The 16,101-nt window shown below is 42.8% G+C and overlaps 1 protein-coding gene across 1 annotated transcript in view; it reads right to left on the bottom strand.

Moving 5' to 3' along the window:
- Positions 1-16,101, bottom strand: part of PTPN22 (protein tyrosine phosphatase non-receptor type 22) — a 533,173-nt gene that overhangs the window by 158,185 nt on the left and 358,887 nt on the right. The gene's annotated exons all lie outside the window — the stretch shown is intronic.

Genomic DNA, 16,101 nt, shown 5'->3' with positions numbered 1-16,101 from the left:
CAATGTTGTTCAGCTGCAGAGAACATGAGTGTTTTGCACCCCGCGGGAGTGTTGTGGGTAAGTCCAGAATGGGAGTGGAATTTTCTAGAAATTGGTTCAACCGTGTCAAGCACGCCACCCTCTATGTCCTTCTCTCGCTTCTCAGGGTACACCGCGGCCTCCTGTGTCTAGGACCAGCGTCGCGAAGGAGATCCCAGTGTGGATGGGCAAACACCTCTGTAGAGACAAGGCAGCCCCAGGGTCCGTCTTTGCGTCCTCAGAGTTGTATATACCAGGTACAGCTCACAGAACACGGCCACGGCTCAACGCCAGGGCGGGCCAGCAGCACCCACCAGGGCTCAGGGCAGGGATCCACGTAGTGAAGTGTCCCAAAAGCGCATCAGCGTCAGGGCCGAGCAAATTACAGGGCAAGGTGGCGATCAGGTTCCAGCCCCACTCCTTCGATCGTGTCGCCGATCACAGCGTCGGTATATGTGGGAATCTTGACCCGTATCTCTGGACAATCAGAGGGGGGCCAGGCGCAACTCACCCCGCATCCCGTCACCTCCGGTGCAAACCGCAGATGGCCCCGGGTCTCTGGCGGGGCATGGAAGTCATCGACCGCCCACCGCCGAGTGCTGCATCCAGCGAGGTCACGGTGAAGGCGTCGTCGCTCCTGTTGGTCTCTGCCGCTCCGTGGCTCTGCAGGGCCTAGTGGGTAGGCCTCGTCCCCGATCTCAAGTGGCCCTCAACAGGAGTCGGAAACAGCCTCCGTCGGGGGAGCCGCGGCCATAGTCCAGTGATGCAGCCCAGGGCAGGTAGGCGGCTCCGGCCTCTGGCGGGTAAGGGAGACGCTCCGCAGGTCCCCTCGTGGCGAACCCCAGGCCTAAACCAGCCGTCCCGACGCCATGGGGGACCGCGGTCAGCGATCTTCATCCACGAACTCCTCCCTCCGGCAATCAGCTGGGGGACGATCACACCTCGTCTACGCAGGCTCCTCTCGCGTCCCCAGGCACGGGCTCCGGTGTTGGTGGATGTCTGCCGGGAGCCCTGAAAAACTGTCCTCCGTCACAAGGCCCAGTCCGCCGGCTGAATCCCCGACCTCAGTTCTTTTCCACGCCAGCCGGGAGCATCCGTAGGCGGGGCAGGCAGTGCTTCACACCGTCGGGCGGCTCGGTAGGAGCTAGCAGTTCCAAACTTCGACAGTCGAGAGTTGGTCGCTTGGAGCACACTCGCTGTCAATTATAGGACAAAGCGGGCAACTGTGGCGGAGAAATGGCCTGTGGTAGGGGAGCTTCTTACGGAGCTCTACCCATGCCGTCCGCCACCATTGCATGCTCATGAGGATGCTCCGGCGGGTGCTCCCTTTGCTCCCTTTCCAGGCGAGGAGGATCATGGTCCAGGCCCTGATTCTCTCCCGCCTGGACTATGGGAATGCTCTCTATCTGGGAGCTCCGGCCTCGGTACTTCAGAAGCTTCAGGTCACACAAAATAGTGCGGCCCGCCTACTGTTTAATCTGCCCCGTCGGCAGTCGGCGAGGAAGGCTCTGAAAGACCTCCACTGGCTCCCAATGGCTGCCAGAGTGCAGTTCAAGGCTCTGTGCATTCTACACAAATCCTTCCATCGTGTAGGCCCAGCGATTCTGCACCCTCTGGTTACGCCCTATGTTCCAGCACGTTCCCTTCGTTCTGGCACCCTGCAGCTGGCTACTTCTTCTAAAATCAATAAAGCCCGCTGGGGTGGCCGCTCCTTTTCCCACTCAGCGGCCAGACTCTGGAACGCCCTTCCCTTCGCCATTCGAGGAAATAGCAACCTCCTGTCCTTTCGAAAGGCCTTGAAAACGCATTTGTTTGCAAGATCCTGCTGATCTGCCCTGAGCCTGCACTAAGCCATTTAATCTTCAAGCGCTGCGAGGCCTCAGGGCAGTTATGCGCTATACAAATGCAATTTTTCATTTCATTTCATTTCATTTCAGCCACGCCCCCATGACCAAGTATCCTCTAGTACAGGGTTCTCCAATGTCAGTGCTGGAAGACCGGATCCATACCAGATTTTTAGCATATCCATATTTAGACATACGTAGTTATCTTAGAAATCTAGCATGGATCCGGCCCTCCAGGCCGACATGAACTACTGATGGAGCTATGCTCTGCACAGGGGTGCGGCATAAAGTGCTCCGGATGTGCTCTGTACTCTGCATTACCTGCTTATCAACGTAATGTCTGTTATTAAAATCTCCAGTGCTATAGTCTTGGGCAAACGTGAGATCTGTCTACAAAACAGGGTTTTTTCAAAAACATCCATTTACAACTATACTTCTCTACCTGTGTAAAAAGCGTGTGATGTGGATACAACTGTTACATATACTCAAACGGCAAGAGGACTGATCATAATATTTACCCTTTTATTCAAACTGCTACAAGAAAATATGCAAACATGTAGCCACTATGACTGATTCAGTCATGGTACTAATATGCATTCTGCGTGGATAGAAAGCTGAAATCTTAAGAACTTATAGTCAGATTGTGTTTTTGTTCATTATTTTGAGAAACAGAACTTAATGTGATAAATGTGGAATGCTTTGCTAATGATGCACTGGAGAAAGTTTTGAACTGAGCAAGAAATTACCACTACCTTGATAACCGATATAGTGGTGAGAATCCTCTTCCTGAAGGGAGTACTATGCAAGACCTACTCCCTACACTGGCACTAGCTACATCATCCTAATGCAGTATACATATGGGAGAATAATATGTAACAAAGTCCTCGGAGGTGGGCACATGAAGGCAATAGCAAACAATTTCACTCCTAGCATCCACTTCCAGATCTTCATACGGATCACATTGGACATTAAAAACAAACAAAAATGTATATATATATCCATAAGAAAGATGCTCGCAAACTTTTGAGGCGCCGCACACAGCGTACTTTTTCTCCTTTTATTGGCAGGTTTTAAGGGGTTCCAGCTCTGCCCTCCAAGCATGAAATCAGCATTGTCCATCAAATACTTCCAAACGCGTTTCGGGCTTTCATTAGCCCTTGTTCACTGGCAGTGGACATAGGCGACAGCAAAAGTTTAACAACGCACCTGCAGCATCTTTCTGATATATATATATATATATATATATATATATATATATATATATATATATATATATATATATATACCTACTGGCGGTCGCCAGTAGGTATATATAGTTAGGATTTTTTCTCTATGGGATTTTTGAAAATTCTATGTGTAATAACTTTGGCGTTTGTGGACGGAATTGGCTGAAATTTTCAGGAAAATGGAACATTGTGTTTCTGAGCAGCCATTGAAAATTTGGGGGGGGTTTGTCAAGGTAGGGCTGAGAAAAAAGGGGGGTCCCAAAACGTGTTTTTCCCATGTTAATTTCCATAGGGCGGTTGGCCTCACTTTTAGCCCGAACGGCTGAATGGATTTGCACGAAACTTTGCAAAATTGTAGGGACTGTTAGCCCGATGTGCCTTTGCTAGGTCTCAAGATATGTGCTCCAGTGGATTTTGAGAAATTAACGTTCAAAAAAAGATATATATCTGTAAGCGCGCTCCGGGCAGCGCTCCGGTTCGCGTACTTGACGCGTAACGGAACTTCGCGTAGCGAAGCTGATTGGCTCTCCGGTGTCTGTCAACATTCTAAACAGTCCGGAGCGGCCGCCATCTTGTCTCTCGGTAGGATCGAGAGACAAGAGGAGGCCAAAACAAAGGGGGAAATGACCATAAGGGGGCATAGTAGATCCTACCTGACCCCCTAGGTTTGATGTGGAGGCTTTAAAAGGGCCCCCTGGGGCAAAAAATAAAAAATAAATTTTTTTGTTTTTTTTGCGTGGGTAGCGCCCGGTACGCGCACCGGGAAGCGGTCCGGGGAGCGTACTATAAGGAAAAAAGAATGATAGATTTTTCAAATATTGTATGTTAATTGATTGTTTGTTTTGTTGATTTTTTTTATTTCTTTATTTTTTAAGCAATTATTTATTATTGTGATTGTGTTTCAAAATTTAATAAAATGTCTAACATTTCACTGTCTGAAATGTCGTTATTTTCATTGAACATAGCTTGTAATGTTTGAGTGTGTAAAATGTCCTAATTTTCAAGGAGGACATCTACTGATTGCACACATTGCAGTAGTTCTTGGTCCCAAGTTTTATTCATAAATTCAATGTCATTTGGATCAATGATTTCTTGGTTGGTCTCTGCAAGGACAATTTCAAATGAAACTTTCTGTTCGCCTTCCATTTTGCCTGAAATTTGCATAAAAAAATATATATTAGTAGAGATAGGGCACTGTTGGGATTAATTTTAGATAGGCAGTTTTTAACAGTGAATTTATCTTTGGGCAGTGTATAGTATCAGAGTGGAAGTAGGAATATAAAAAAGTGTATGTGATTTAACGTAAGTAAATTCATAATTATACAAGAGAAGCCTAACTCCATCCATAACTATAACAGAGAAGTCTATCTAAATCTATAACTACTACAGAGGGATAGTATATAACTATCAGAAAAAGTTTACCATATTAACTTAAAGTGCACAATATACTTCAGTTTTTAAAATAACAACTTACCTTTAAAAAGAAGTTGAAGTTATTAGTGAAAATCCTATTGAAATGTACACCAGGAAGTAGTAGTCAAAATGGCTGTTTCCTTCTCTTCCTTTATATATATTCAGGTACATAACCAATCAAATGTCAGGTAAAAAAAAATAGAAAATGAAAGTAACATTTTAATTGGTTGTCAATTCCAACACTTCAGATGTGTTTTGTGAAGTAATTTACCTCAGGGTATTTAGAGAGGTCAAAACAAACAAAAGAAACCTGGTCGAAATTAATGTGAGTGTGCCATGTTGAGTCTGAGACCATGAGTCCATTAATGACACTGTAGTGATAACACTGGGCTAGAAAAAATTCCCATCAGCCCACCCATCTGGTGGAATTTCGTCACGTGGGAGATGTATCATAAATCCAATTCTTAAAACACCTTGAATTGATGTAAAGAAGGATTTTGAAGATTTTTAGACCACAGTGATTCACTCGTGATGCCAATGGAGTGCAGTGCGCGTGAAAAAAGTGAAAGTGCAAGATAAAATTGACTCAAAGGACCAAAAAAGGTTTATTAAGTATGGTGCTATGGTCAAAACTAAAAACAATGCCTCAATAGTTTTAAATAATAACTATACCGAGGCATGGTGTGTTTTGGTCGACATGTTTCAGCTAGATGGACTACTGGTCCTAGCTTTCTTCAGGACCCGGTGAAATACTGCGACTGCAAATTAACACAAATAATAATTCTAGTGCTGATGTTGTACAACAATTATGGATAAATCCTACCAGTTGTTCTGAGCCCAGAGGTATACTGGCAGTGATCCAAACTTAACGTCTATCCTAAAGCAAGATAGAGAAATGTACAACTCAATAGTGTAAAAAAATGATCTCAAGGATACAGCAAACAAACAACACACACACACTCACAAAACGGTAGAGAAATTCTCACCGTAACTCAGTAGTTACTCAAATACTACTAGATAAGTGTCTAAGAATCACAAAGAATTAGCAAGATAGCTGAACTCACCCAGCATAATGTGTGAAAATGCCTCACCTCACCCGGTCACCCACTCGGGAATAGGGAGGCCCCGCTCTGTCAGAGAGGAAAAAACCGAAAGGCCTCAGAGAAATATCAGAGGTACCTAGGTGTAAAAATCACTTTTTTACTTTGTTCTACTGACTAAACCTAGTTATAAGAAAGGAGATTCAACCTCAAAAGAACCATGGTGGTGACTATGCTGAGTAGCCATGATGAGCTGATAAAAAGAGATCTTGTAAATATGAGTCAAGGCCACCCCAAGTAAGTATCTTAAAAGAGGAAGTCTTGTCAAGAACAAGTAAGTATACATAATTTCAAGAGGAAGTCCTGACAAGATCAAGGGAAAAGTTAAGTAAATAGAGAGAGAGTGGCTGACCAAGGGCAGACATCCAGCGTCCTACCTGTCCGTTGGTACCTCTATGTAAGCATGCGAGAGGGAGTGGAGGTGAGTGACAGGTCGGCACGCTTGTCTTTATATATCACAGTTGATTGGTGAATAAGTTACAGCTGTGTAATGAAATGCACTGAATCTCGCGATGCAAAGGTGTACCATACATCGCGCTCATGCGCGTTAAAGAAAATCTCGCGCTAGCCAATGTAGTCAATGCTACGCACATGCGCAATGAAGGTCATACGGGAACACTATACCCGCCGCGCATGCGTGGTACAGCTAACCACGCGAGCTAGTATCAGCCTGTGTGTTCAAGCTGAACACATGCGCAGTAGACATTAGATGATATGCGCATGCGCGCCGTTGATACCGCGCGTCAGTACAGCGATGAAACCACGGACAGCAATCCGTGAAGCATCAGCGCTACACTACAAATGCGGCATTCATTTAATATGAGCGAAAACGATGTGGATGCTCAATGTCAAGGTGGAGGACAGATCTAATTAACAGACAATCTCACACAAAACAATGTTATAAATCACGAGAGGGTGCCTTTATATTGTAATACAAGTATCGGTTGGCTCAATGTGTTGGCCAACAGGTATGCATAATGTTGTTTTGGCAAAAACAGGGTTATCATAAAGAGTATAACGCTTATGAGAATCAGTCAAAGAGATCATGGGCTCTATAAAATACTGTAAACTGATTCTCACTCGCATTAAATGATAATCTTCTCAAGGCTATGTGAACAGATACCTGGACAGGGCTAGTTACAGTGATGTCCACGGTATATCATCATTAAGTCCCTGGATATGGCTTTTAAGAAGGAAAATCCATTTTTGTTCTTTCCTAAATAGGAACTTAGAAATATCATTGATGTGTGAAGGGATGAAAGGCTGCTCAAGGATTAGCCACCTCATTTCTTCAGCTGTGTGTCTCGCATCTAAGAAATGGTTCGTCAATTTAGTAGCCTGTTTTCGACATCTGATGGTGCTCTTATGTTCCCCAATTCTCAATTTAATCTTGCGGGTGGTATAGCCAATGTATTTGAGCGAGCATGGGCAGGTAATCATGTAGATGACATTATCAGTGTTGCAATTCGTGTGTTTTTTTAGAATCCATGTTCTGCCTGTACCAATGTCAACTGTTTTGGTTTTAGTCGTCTGAGGACAAACACTGCATGACCCACACGGATAGTGACCGGTAACCGGTGGTAAATCCCACAAGTTAACCGAGTTATCACAGATGGATATCCGCGGCCTAGTATGGACAAGGGTGTCCCTCAGGCTGGGTGCTCTTTTAAATGAAAAGAGAGGTTTAGGGATGTTAGCACTAGTGGTGTTGAGAATACCCCAATGTCTGCGAACTGTGCGTTGCATAGTATTGGACAGTGCATTAAAGGTACTAACAAACGTGAGGCGTTCCATGGGTGGTTTAGGTGGCCGTTTCTCAATTAGGGCCTCACGATTGTTATTTGATGCACGTTTCCATGCTCTCTTGACAAGATTACGAGGATAATGTCGATCCTGTAATTGGTTGGCTAGCACATTGGCATGTTTACCGAACAAATCTCTAGAGGAACAATTCCTCCTGAGTCGGAGAAACTGCCCCACCGGGAGATTGTCCACTAGGGAACGTGGATGGTGACTCTCGAAGAGCAATAGTGAGTTCCTCGCCATTGGTTTCGTGAAGAGCTCACTCTGAAGTCCACCAGATTCTGGAAAGATGGATAGATCAAGGAAGGAAAGTCTCTCGTGACTGTACTCTAGTGTGAATTTCAGATATTCATTTTGTTCATTGAGCCATAGATGGAAAGCCTGGATCTCTATGACAGAGCCCCGCCAAACCACCAACACATCATCAATATACCTCTTCCATAGCACCAGGTGGTCAAAAAATGGGTTGCTATGGTTGAGGATGTGATGTTGCTCAAATTGGTGCATGTAGAGGTTGGCGAGGCTCGGGGCGAAGACACTGCCCATTGAGGTCCCAGAGATTTGGAGGAACAGTTGGTCCTCAAATTTGAATTTTTTTTTTCTCATGGCCAAATCTGCACATGCTAAAATAAAGCCGACAGGAGTAATACTGTCAAGGTCTTCTGTAGACAGCAAACGTCTGATAGTGTCAAGTGTGTCCTGCTGCGGTATACAAGTGTAGAGAGATTCTACATCGAAACTTACAAGCAGATCAGTTTCCACATTGAATTCTATGGTAGGTAGAAGTCTAAGGACATCGGCTGTGTCCTCAAGATATGTAGGCATTTTCTTGACCAAAGGTCTGAGAAAAAAATCCACAAAAGTGGAGAGAGGTTCCAAAAGGGAACCAATCCCTGAAATAATGGGACGTCCTGGTGGTGGTCTAGTGGCTTTATGAATTTTAGGTAGACAGTAAAAGCCCGGGATGATTGGCTTCTCTGTCACCAGAAATCTGGCTTCCTGTGGTGTGATCCATCCTTCGGTGTTGCCTTCATCCACTAAGGTTCTAATTTCGGCAAGTAAACGTGGAGTGGGGTCTTCAGTTAGACGTTGATAAAATTTATCATTGTCTAATTGCCTCAGACACTCATGTCGATATTGGGTCAGGTCCATAATCACAGTTGCTCCCCCTTTATCCGCAGGTTTTATAATGATAGACGGATCCTGAGATAGACTTTTAAGAGCCTGTTGTTCCAGTTTGGAAAAATTATGAAATACACGTTGATCGGTGTCCTGCATTTGTGCAACATCATGTCTGACTGCCTGTTCAAAGGTGATAACATGAGAGGGGACTTGATGACTCAAAGGAGTAAACGTGGATTTCGGACGTAATCCTGTATTGGTTGGCATAACGTCGTCTGATTGAGAAGTATCAGTTCTGTCTTTAAAAAAGAAGAAAAGACGTACTTTACGGAAGAACTTCTCAAGTTCAGTTCTCCTGAGGAATGGATCACCTAAATTGGTCGGCACAAAGCCTAGACCTTTGCTAAGCACTGACTGTTCAACAGTGGTCAAAACTCGGGAACTCAAATTGACTATTAAGTCCCGCTCGACTCCCCGCTGGTACTCTGTTGAGCAGCTCTCCTGCTCCGAGTGTTGGGGAATGTCTGGTCGGACTCCCACTGTACAGTCTGGGGTCCTCTTCTCCTGCCTCGATTCTGGCCTCGGCCACGCCCTAAAAAAGACTGGTCAGGGAAGAACTGAGGATATTGATAGGAGTTCAGCTGTTGTGCAAATGGTGGTGGTGGTTGAAAACCCCATGGGCCCGGTGGCCACCAAGGACCCGGATTTTGAAAGTTGCCCGGATGTTGACTATACATGCCACCTCTCTGGCGGCCTCCTCGTTTAAATGGTCGTTGTTGTTGACCACCCCTCGGGCCGACTCCAGTATGGCTGGATGACCCCGAATCACTGGAGTCAGAGCCAGATGATGAATAGTTAGAACCATACTGTTTGCCTTTGCTGTTAAAGCTAGGTGCTACGTAGTCATCACTGGTGTATGGGTATATCTTCACTAGGGAAAACCGATCTAAATCTTTCTTAAATTTGTCCATTTAGAGAGGTCTACAGGCTAAATGGCTAAATGGATTTCCAACCAAATTTGTGAAAATGGTAGGGATTGGTATGTAGTATGAGCAAATCTATATTTGGTGAAAGTGTCTCTAGGGTTTCTTCTGTAAATTACTTTCCCACCTTTTTTAATGGAGCGCTTCCCGGGAGCGCCCCGGTACGCGAACCGGCAGCGTTACGGGAGTTCACCATTTTGTGTTTCGGTCGAATTAAAATACAAGATGGAGGGCAAATAATGTTTAGAATGGGTAGAAGGGGGCACGGTAGACGTATCTTGACCCCCTAGGTTTTCTGAGGGTGGCTGAGGAGGCCCATATGTGCGGGAAAAAAACATTTTTTTTAAAAAATTTCGCGCGGTTAGCTTCCGGTTCGCGTACCGGGTAGCGCTCCGGAGAGCGTACTTTGTTGAAAATTAGTGAAAAAAGTTAGAGTAAAATAATAATTGTGAGTGATCAGATGTAGGGTAGCTCTGAGAAGAGCTTTTGGGTTTATGGTACATTTAGGTACTTATAAGTAGGTACCAATGCATAGTCTTAAATTCAGGATGAAAACTCTGTTCCCTTCATCTGAGAAGTGAACTCCATCTCCTCTGTAGATATCTTGCATGTAGTAACGCAAGTTATTGTTGTAGATGGAGCCCATTCCATGGTCTCTCATGTAAGCTGAAACAGACTTATTTACATGCTTCCTCGATTTCTCAATTTGTGGACAAAATTCGTTTGACCACCTCCATTTCTGTCTTTGGCATATATTTGAATATACCAAGGCAGTTTGAGGAAAAAGTTCCATCAATTGCTCAAAGGTGTCCTTTAAAAGCATTTCCAGACCTACCCCAGTCAAAGTGCCCAAGTCAGTACCTCCACAGTGCACAATTAACAGGTCAGGTTTTGGCAAATGCATAAAGGTTTTCACCAATGGTATCAATTGGTGACATTTTAATCCTCTGTGGCCAAACCACTTAATTTCCACATCTTGTAAATTGAGGTTAGGTAAATTTCTGTTATCAGCATACCTCTGAGCCCAGTAGATGTAACTATGTCCAACAATCCAGACAGAAAACATGGTGAGAGGAGGTTCTGCTGCAGTCAGATGAAGTGTGGCAATGAAATGGGAGTTGAAAAAATAAGAGTTTAAAATGAAAAAAACTGTGGAGTTTCTGTGTTAATGAAGCAGTAGCAGTGATTGGTGGATTTTGATTGCTGAAAACAGAAAGTTAGGGTGCATGGATGAGTTCTTTGAAAGATGTAATTTGAATGGTCAAAAAAAATCATTTTATGAAAGATTGCACTGGATATGCAGGTGTACTGAGAGTTCAGAGTTCAATTGAAACATTGTTGTGTGAACTTGCAAACATGAGAGGTCTTTCAGGAGGTGGTTGCTATGCAAAAAAGGCAGAGAGGGCAGAGGGGGGAAGGGTGTTGATTTGAAAAAAGTGAGGGAAGAGTTTTGATTGGGTGACATGAGAGATATGTGTGATGAGTTACAGCATTTCTGTGCTTTTCATAGCTGCAGACTCTGGAGTGCATACATTTTGCTCTGCTAAAGACAAATTGGTGTGTTTCTGAGACTGTTTTGAAACTCATAAAGTATTTGCTAAGGTGAGAAAAGATTCATTTACTTTAGATAGACAATAGTATGCTTTAGGGAGAAAATTATGAATAAAGTTCTGTATTTAAAATGTTGCTTTGTGTCAAGTGTTTTACAAATAGATTTTGTTTCTTTGAGTTACATAGCCATGTTAAAAGTGACCCTTAAAAAAACGCTTTCATGTGTCTTAGGGCATTGTAAGTCATTTCCCGATTAATGTAGGTATATAATTGATTTATATGATGTGTTTAAAATCGTTTTTTGAAAAATATTAGGTTTCTTGATATGTACTGCTAGAGCTTCATAGGTTGCTTGGGGCATATTTATAAGGCATTTGAGTCTCTCTGATGTTATTTTTCCCATTTTAATTTAAGACCTTTCCTCGTGGAGCAAGGTGCTTGTAAATATGCCCCCATCTGTGCTTGGCAAATTTAGATTTTAATTCCTTGACTAACATAGCCATGTTAAAAGTGACCCAGAAATGGTGCAAGGACCTTAAAAAACGCTTTTATGTGTCTTAGGCCATTTTAAGTCATTTCCCCTTGAATGTAGGTATATAATTGATTTAGATGACGTGTTTAAAAATGATTTTTGAAATCAATTAGTTTACTTGATATGTAGTGCTAGAGTTTTATAGGTTGCTTGGGGTATATTTAAAAGGCATTTGAGTCTCTCTGATGTTATTTTTCTCATTTTAATGAAAGACCTTTCCCCGTGGTGCAAGGTCCTTGCAAATACGCCCCCATCTGTGCTTGGCAAATTTAGATTTTAATTCTTTGACTATCATAGCCATGTTAAAAGTGACCCAAAAATGGTGCAAGGACCTTAAAAAAACACTTTCATGTGTCTTAGGCCATTTTAAGTCATTTCGCCTTGAATGTATTTGAATAACTGCTTTACTTGATGTGTTTAAAAACGTTTATTGAAGTCATTTAAGTTTCTTGATATGTACTGCTAGAGTTTCATAGGTTGCTTGGGGTACATTTAAAAGGCATTTGAGTCCCTTTGATGTTATTTCTCCCATTTTAATTAAAGACATTTCCTCGTGGTGGAAGGTCCTTGTAAATACACACCCATGTGTGCTTGGCAAATTTAGATTTTGATTATTTAACTTACATAGCCATGTATGCCTCTTTTGCATCACTGTGCGTCATTTTTGTGACGCAGCGGCGGTGCAAAAGATTTGCTATGTGGCGACATATTTACAACTTGATGCATCTAGGCAGATGTGTCATGCTGTAAAGTCCCGTGCCACATGAAACCGATGCTATTTTAAACAACAAGGGTATCCCCAATTAGTATCAGCGAGGGACCTCGGGGAGCTTAATCATATGGAAACAACAATGGTCCCTGGCAGCGAGACAAATGATTGAAAATGAATATAGACTCAGTGAGTCTATATTCATTTTCAATCATTTGTCTCGCTGCCAGGGACCATTGTTGTTTCCACATGAAACCGATGCAGCAGTGATGCAAAAGATGCACCATGTTGCAAGACAGGCCTCATTTCATCTGCAACAAGATAAGAAGCTGAATCTTTTGTAAATGTCAAAATTGTTGTATACACTGCTCAACTTATGTGTACTCTTTGAAATGCTAGAGTCCATGTGCAGTATGAGATACCTAAGCAAAGGAAACACAGGTGATGTGATTGTGAAATGAGGAAAAGAAACTCCACATTTTTCAATTACATCACCTGTGTTTCCTAAGTTTACGAATGACATTGTGCAGATGAGGTTTAGGTCTGTCCACGGACACAGAAGAGGTCTGGCCTTTGTTCAAGAGTGAAGTGGACATGACTTACTTCATTGGTAGGTCTTCACATGTATTATCTCCTCTATACTCTTCAACAAGCGTAAATTTAATCTGCAACCCTGAGTAGGCCTTACCTTAAACAAACCTCTGGATAGGCCACACCTTAATGTCATCCTGAATCAATCATTTAACATGTTAGGGACAGATTTATGATAGGTGTATGACTCTTTTGCGTCACTGTGCGTCACTTTTGTGACGCAGCGGCGGTGCAAAAGATTTGCTATGTGGCGACATATTTAAAAATTGATGCATCTAGGCAGATGTGTCATGCTGTAAAGTCCCGTGCCACATGAAACCGATGCAGCAGTGATGGAAAAGATGCACCACGTTGCAAGACAGGCCTCATTTCATCTCCAACAAGTTAAGAAGCTGAATCTTATGTAAATGTCAAAATTGTTGTATACACTGCTCAGCTTATGTGTACTCTTTGATATGCTAGAGTCCATCTGCACTATGAGATACCTAAGCAAAGGAAACACAGGTGATGTGATTGTGAAATGAGGAAAAGAAACTCCACATTTTTCAATTACATCACCTGTGTTTCCTAAGTTTACGAATGACATTGTGCAGATGAGGTTTAGGTCTGTCCACGGACATAGAAGAGGTCTGGCCTTTGTTCAAGAGTGAAGTGGACATGACTTACTTTATTGGTAGGCCTTTACATATATTATCTCCTCTGTACTCTTCAACACGTGTAAATCTCATCTGCAACCCTGAGTAGGCCTCACCTCAAAGAAACCTCTGGATAGGCCACACCTTATCGTCATCCTGAATCAATCATTTAAAATGTTAGGGACAGATTTATGATAGGTGTGTGTCTCTTTTGCGCCGCTGTGCGTCAATTTTGTGACGCAGCGGCGGTGCAAAAGATTTGCTATGTGGTGACATATTTACAACTTGTCATACACCTCCCAGCCACCCACACACACACACTCAGTCTCCCATACAAATACTTGGGCAACCAATTAATAACCCATATACTTACTCATATAGCTACTGATCAACACATGCAGCAGTTTACAGAACAACAGACATAATGATGCACAAATTAAGACAGTTTAGTCACTAACCCATGCACTCAGTGAGACACATTTAATCACTCACTCATACAGTCAGTCAATCACCTAATAAATCCTTCATCCAGACACTTATACCTCCAATCATTCTTCAATATGTAAGACATATTTTAACTTTACAGAAACATACAGTCACTGGATGTAGTCATCAGTGATGTCATCAGTGATGTCATTTGAGATGGCATCAGTGATGTCATTTGAGATGTCATCAGTGATGTCATCAGTGATGTCATTTGAGATGTCATCAGTGATGTCATCAGTGATGTCACTGACCATGTCATGAATGATGTAATATGTGACATGATCAGCAGTGGATTGCGGGTGCGCGATATATAGTTAGTACAACTAACTATATATGGAATTTCAATGGTTTTGTGTCAGTAAAAAAAGGTTTTTTAAATGCTAATTCCTAACTATATATGGTCTATAACCTATGGTTTTTTCAGTGAATTTTCAAGGTTTTGTAAATGCTAATTCCTAACTATATATGGTCTATAACCTATGGTTTTTTCAGTGAATATATATATATATATATATATATATATATATGCTGCTAGAGAGAGACAGCTGGCCCTTTAAGACCTTATAGAGCATTTAGGCGTCGTTAAATTAAAAGCTTCCAGAAGGGTCCAACTGCTGGGTGGTTTCTTGTTTGAATTTAAAGTGTTGATGATAAAAGAGGTGTTGACAGATTTAACCGCGTGTTCAACTAAACATTTTTTAAACATTCACTTTCTCCATCTATGTGTATGGTATCAACACTACTGATATAATTTTTTACGTTATTTTTATGAAACATATTTCACGTAGCATACAGCAAAACATCACCTGAGATAGTCATATATTCATTTATTGACTGTTCACTGGTGTTTGATGAATCTCATGCCTAGCTGATTCCTCTTGTCTGGTACTGGTTCTGTTCCTCCATCCCTCTTTTAACTCTGTGCCCCCTTAGTAGAAGAAGGGGGCACACATGCAAGTCTATCCAGGGCACCGTGGGTGGTGATGGGGAGAAGGAGGGTAATACCAGCTACCCCACAGGTTATTCACTTCACAAATGGAATGGTTGAGTAACTAGGATACAGTGAAGATGGTGGGGTTAGTGGGTGAACGTAGGTGTTTGTCCGGGATCTCGCCCTGTTCCCCTGTTTTAGTCCCTCTCATCGGTGCAAGATTTCTTAACAGCCCACCAGGTTGCCTCCCCGTTGTCTTTCCGAGATGCTTGGTTACAACTTCACTTGTGCTCTTCCAGTTGACCGGCTCGCCTGCCCTTCACTTAAGCCCTTATGCAGTCTTCCGTTCAAATGTTGTCTCTCCTTCTGGCTTCTCACTGTTGTCTGATGTGTGCAGTAGGATGAAACTTGCTCACTGCACCCTCACTGAACCTTTCCTGGTGCATTCTGCGCCCTCAGTTCTCCAGGATTACCTCTCCAAGAGTGCTCCTTGCACTCCAAGTAACTAGGTAGAGATCCTCTTCCATCTGCAGAAAGCAGTTTAACCCCTCAGGGTCCTCAAGGTGGTTCATGTAGCTTAAAGAAATCCATTGGTGTTGTTGGTGGATGACTATCTATGCTCATATGTGTTTGCAACTGTGTGGTACAAACACTAAGTTTTACTGGCTAAATGTTGTATTGTAGGAAGGAGTTCCAGTAGACTTGGTTAGGTTACAGATTAATAGGTTTATTGATCTTAGATGTTAGATACATTTTCCAGTAAAGATGTAATAAAGGCCTCACCAGGAGCCACCTCTCTGCTGATCAGCCCAGGATCCAACTGACAGTCCCAGTCACTGCAATCCACACATTCTAATGACATCACCATACACACCAACATTCTACTATCACTGGCTGAACAGCAGAGGCAGAGAAACAGGTAAGATGTAAGGTAAAAACCTTGGATATAACACACCTTCCCCCTTTATAAAATGCACAAAGCAATAGCGAATATAAGTAGAAACATCTCAGCAATACCAAAGAAACTTGCAAGAAGAAGAATTGCAATTGCACATAAATTATGCAAAAGCATGCTAAATTACAAAACGTAGAAACAGCATAACAATAAGTAAAACACGAAAGAAGAATAGAAGAATGGGTAAACAGAAATGCACGCA

This window comes from Lissotriton helveticus, chromosome 5_1 (genome assembly GCF_964261635.1).
Source record: "Lissotriton helveticus chromosome 5_1, aLisHel1.1, whole genome shotgun sequence".
Classification (NCBI taxonomy): Eukaryota; Metazoa; Chordata; class Amphibia; order Caudata; family Salamandridae; genus Lissotriton; species Lissotriton helveticus.
This window is presented reverse-complemented; position numbering and strand designations above follow the sequence as displayed.